We start from the raw sequence: 5,703 nt of genomic DNA, 5'->3' as shown, positions 1-5,703 counted from the left end.
AGGTGGGTCTCGAACCCGTGGGCTCAGGCAATCCACTCACCTCAGCCTCCCAAGGCACGGGATTACAGGTTGAGCCACTGAGCCCGGCACAATCTTTTCACTTGTTAAAATTAACTGGCATAAGACTAGAAACAGCTTGTACCTTTAAGAGTAAAACTCATTTCATGGCTCAGTGGCAGTAGGCAATGATTTACAGAGGTAAAGCTACCAACAACTTAGTAGATGACCTTGGGAAATTTATCCCTCTCTTGCCTTGATTTATTCAACTGTAAAATGAAACAAAATAATTAGCTTCAAAAAGAACACAGGCTCCATGAGGAAAAAAAGCCTGCTTTGCACGCCATTTATACATCTGCTCAAACTAGTACCTACCAAATTACCACACTCTCAATAGATACTTGGTATATATGCGCACAGATTCTTGTAATGGTATTTTCCCACCCTCTCATTTTACATCAACCATGAAAATCCCCAAGTTCTACAAAATCAAACAGATCTTCTAACATAGGCTTTATTCATGTGTACATACTAGATTCTTTCATTTAACATGTATGGGGCACCTCCTGTGTGCTAACTATTTGGGATCCAGAAGAAAGAACAAGGCAATAGATAAGAAATAAATGGGCTACTCAGTGTTGTACAGACACATAACTATTTTCTCTACAGAAACTTGTGGTAAATTTCATTCATTCATTTTTAGCAAATAGGGCTTTGGTGAGTAGAGCAAGAAACTAGAGGGCTGTTGCCTGAGAAGGAGTCTCCAATCTAGGACCCGATCCCAGTTATGGGAGGTGATGAAGGAGTGTAATAGAGCATGTGGACTAGAGTCAGGAAGCCCACGGTGAATCCTAGGCCCACCACTTAGAAGCTGAGTAACCCCAGCAAACTACTTGTCTCTATACCCATTTCTTCTCTGACAAAATGGGATAATAATATTAACTATTTCAGAGTTAAATGAAGTTAATGCTTAGCAGGATGCTTGGCACAAAGCAAGCAGTAAGTAAATATTCCCATAGCATCACTACAAGTGTTTCTGCCTTTAAGAGTTCTAAAAAATCCCTCTTATCATATGACATGCAAGTCAGTAAGCAAAAGTGTTTATGGGACCAAGGCAGGGGAAAATAAAAAAGGATGTGGGCAAAGGGTATACAGTAAATTCTCTTGGGTTTTGAGGAAAGAAGGGAAATGGGTCAGAATTTGAGCAAGAATTAACATCAGGTGACCAGATTTCTGAAGTTCATAAAAAAGACAGCAGAAGCAGCTAAATGTCTGTGGAGAGTCCCTAAACAGATTCTAAAGACAGAAGAACCACACACACTCTGAGGAGCAGCATGCTACAACTTCTGCTTTCTTCGACCTCCTGCTGTCTTGGCCTGCCAACCTCTATTTCCTATGCATTATAAGATTTCCACAAAACTTTCCTACCTCCATCCCACCACTCCCCCAGAGACATCTTGAGTGTCATGTCCCTTTGGAAGGCAGCAAGACAGGCAGTTATCAAAATAGGCTTTGTGAAGAGGAGGGGAATGCCACCTTGGTCAGTAGCCCTGAGAAGTTTCAGGAAGACTATAAACCTTTCCACAATTAAAATACAGTTGACAGCATGGCCATGTCAACACTTACTCTCTCAAACACCACTGCTTTGCAACTCTACAGACATTTCCTTTCACATAATTGTAAACCAATTTTTGTTAATGCTTATGGAGTACTACTAACGTCCCAAAACAAGTTTTAAAGTTCACTCGGTAGGAGAAATTTCAGTATGAATAAGGTGTGGGTAGAAATGCAATAGTTATGATGTCCTACAAGATTCATTAAAACGGGACTCTTATTTATGTTGGCTACAAGTTGTCTACTGTGCAATGATAAAAGAGCAGTGCACCTTTCTGTCAGCTCTTTTAATTATTGAAGGCATTTTCAAAACTATTAGCCAACAAAAAAAAATCACTATTTTATCTGGTTAATTCTCCTACACTTCCATCATCAGTCATCTAGACTTTTTTTTTTTGAGTTGGAGTCTCACTCTGTCGCCCACACTGGAGTGCAGTGGCCGCTCCCGGCCACCGCAGCCTTGAGCTGCTGGGCTCCGGCGATCCTTCCGCCTCAGCCTTCCAAGTAGCTGGAACTACAGGCATGCGCTACCACGCCCGGCTGAATTTTTTGATTTATTGTTGAGATGAGGTCTCGCTGCCCAGGCGGGTCTCGAACCCGCAGGCTCAGGCAATCCACTCACCTCAGCCTCCCAAAGGCGCAGGATTACAGGCTGAGCCACCGAGCCTGGCTAGACTTTTTTTTAAACTACCTATAGCCTACTAGAAAAACATGTTTCCTTAGCTTCTTTTTTTTTTTTGAGTTGGAGTCTCACTCTGTCACCCAGTGGCCGCTACCAGTCACTGAAGCCTCGACCTGCTGGGCTCCGAGGATCCTTCCGCAGCCTTCCAAGTAGCTGGAACTACAGGCACGCGCTACCACACCCGGCTAATTTTTTATTTATTGTAGAGATGAGGTCTCGCCAAGTTTCCAAGGCGGGTCTTGAACCCGTGGGCTCAGGCAATCCACTCACCTAGGCCTCCCAAAGTGCTGGGATTATAGGCTGAGCCACCGAGCCCGGCCTCTCTTAGCTTCTTGATAAAATCCTTTCTCTTCAACACACAGAATTCTATGAAAAGTCAAATAAAAAAGGGAAAAGATGCAAGACAGAATGGTCAGGTAAATATATTTTTAGACCAACACTTTTCTTTTAGCACCCAAAGTTGCTTTTTTTTTTTTGCCACCTTTCCTCTGCTGTCCCTCTATCCAGCAATCTTTACTGCCTTCCTCCCTAACTGGCTTCTTTAATGCCTTGGTGAGGGAACATATGGTGATTAAGAACACATCTGGCTTTGAAGTCAGATGACTCAGATATATGAATTCATCATTGGCCTTCAGTTTAAAAAACTCACGGTTTTTACATTGAAGGTTTTAGCTTTCTACATGGTACACAAAAACATTCCACCATTATCATCTTATAGTCACATCCTTTATTGGTCATTGTTTTGGTCACAGAACTATAGTAAAACTTCTGTTATATAATGAAGGGCCTTTTAGGATCCTCCAGTATCTGGAATGAAACTAAGATGATATGAAAAAAGAAAATTGTTTATTAAGAATGAACCTGGGCAATACCCTTGGGTCCCCTCCCACTGTGGGAGCTTTTCTGCCGTCTCAATAAATCCTGCTTTAAAAAACAAACAAACAAAAAGAATGAACCTGTGATTATCAAGAGGTGAGCAACCAAGGAAAAGTTACAACTATGACACCCAACATTCTGAAATTTGCTCTGTCAATAAGAAGTGTGATTTGACTTTTTTATAATGCCAGCCAGAAGTATAAGGAAAACAAAAAGGACAAAGAAGGGAAGGGGAGAGTTGGCTGGGGTGACAACAAACTGATCGTTTAGGCAGCAGTGGGATAAAGGTAGACTCAGGAAGGCAAGTGGCACACAGTTGAGTCCTGAGGAAGGAAACGGGTACCTGACACAGCATCCTGCATCTCAGTAGCTCGGGATGTCCAAGGTCACGTCAGCTGTGTGTGGAAGGAGCCACCTGCACTGAGACACTCTGAAGGGCTAAACTCCAGATTTCTGGTGGTTACTTATCTATAATTACATATTGTTGGAAAATGCTATATTTCTAAAGGTATTTTGTGTGTGTGTGTGTGGGGGGGTGCTTTTACCTGTTATTTGAAAAGTGGCATTTAATGGATCAGCAAATTACTCTTTGCTTTCTTAACACAGTTAGAAAAGAACCAAGGGCTAACAGACTTACAGTATTGTATAGTACTGTAAACTAATCTACACTGAACATACTGAAAAGGTGTCTTTAAAAAAGTCACAAATCACTCTGCTGCTTCCAAAACTACTAGTATGAAGGTGAATATACTCAAACATTTCAGGTTCTGATGGCTGACCCTTCCCTCCATATCTTCCAGCTTGGGCAGATGCCTCTACATTTAAAAAAACAGAACAAAGCATTTTTGCTTTTTCAAAATTTAAAAAAGAATAGAGATGAACTGATTAATATATATTTGACTCCTGACCAGTTTTACTGTTTTCTAGAGTACTACTAAACAATTAAAAAAGACAGATGATAACAGAAATGTCCATAAAAGATAAACTAAAAATTACACACACAATGCATATATATACTATATCTATCTATCATCTATCTATCTGTATATGTGTGTGTGTGTGTTTTGAGTTGGGGTCTCACTCTGTTGCCCAGGCTGGAGTGCAGTGGAACTATCACTGTTCACTGCAGCCTTGATCTCCTGGGCTCAGGCGATGCTCCCACCTCAGCCTCTAGAATAGCCCGGACTATAGGCACATGCCACCATGCCCAGCTATTTGTTTTATTTTTTGTAGAGACGAGGTTTTGCTATGTTGCCTAGGCTGGTCTTGATCTCCTGGGTTCAAGCAGTCCTTCCTCTTTGGCCTCCCAAAGTGCTGGGATTACAGGCATGAGCCACTGCACTCAGCATATATATATATATATGTATGAATGTATGTATGTATGTATACCTAAATGGAACTCAAAACATAAAATTAATTTTCTCCCTTGAAATACTCATTCTTGGGCTTATGTGTAAATTTAAAAGTTCCTTCCCCATATCATGGATTCTTCAAGTGCATTGTGAGAGACAATCAGATGCTTCTGGAAGCCTCATTCTCTGCACCACCCAGGGCTCAACCATGGCACTCACTGTTAAGCACATGCAACTTTAAAGTGGGTAGTCATAGTAACGCTGACTGTCCTTTCCAAGATCTTTTTCTTCTTTCTATTCCTCTTCTAGCCCTCCTCCCATCTCAAAACAGCACATACAAATAGAGAAAGAAAGCTGCTTCTTTGTGAGGGAGACATTTTTTTGGACACTGTTGTAACTGGGAGAGAAAAGACAAGGATAGAGATGTGGGCTATTTGTACAGCACTGCCTTAAATATAAATGTTTGCTGTAGCTCTGGGAGTCGGAAGAAGAAAAGAATGACTGCAGACAGAAGCTATACAAATGGCAGGAGTGCCTCTTCCCGTCCAGCACTAAAGAAAAGCCATCTCTTGTCCACCCTGTCCATCCACAAGACAACCTCTAAAGTGAGAAAGAAAAAGGAAGGCATTCAAATATGGCGTGCAGCTGGTACCTCTTCATATATTGTAGTTGATGAGAAATTGGAATGGAAGGCCATATACCAAGGGAGAAAAGGTACCACAAAATATGAAAACATACATATCTGTAAATGCATGAGAAGTTCTGGAAGAAAACTCACTACACTCAAAAGTGGGTATCCTCCTTTAAAGAACTGGGGGGAGGGTGCTGGGGGTGGCCCAAAGGAAAATTCACTTTGTACTAGTATTTTGTATTATGAAACATGAAACATCTAAACAATGAGACTAAGTCCATGTGCTACTTGTAATTTTTATAAAATCAATTTTTAAAAGGCATGGTAGAAAGTTTGATGAGATTTAAAAGTATAGAAATTTAGCAGATTACTAGCATTTACAGACTCAGAAAGAAACATAATCCAACAAGGCACATCAGAAGCTTTCTTTCACACCGTGTTTAAACATGCTGCTTTTATGGATTATATTCTGCAAGATTTTACACCAAAACAGTTCACGTAACCAACACTGAAAAGTTTAGGATATCTCTTCTGCACATTTTTTTATTTCA

The sequence above is a fragment of the Carlito syrichta genome, unplaced genomic scaffold (assembly GCF_000164805.1).
Source record: "Carlito syrichta isolate Samal-C Ts95f unplaced genomic scaffold, Tarsius_syrichta-2.0.1 Scaffold306677, whole genome shotgun sequence".
Classification (NCBI taxonomy): domain Eukaryota; kingdom Metazoa; phylum Chordata; class Mammalia; order Primates; family Tarsiidae; genus Carlito; species Carlito syrichta.
Note: the sequence above shows the minus strand (reverse complement) of the source record.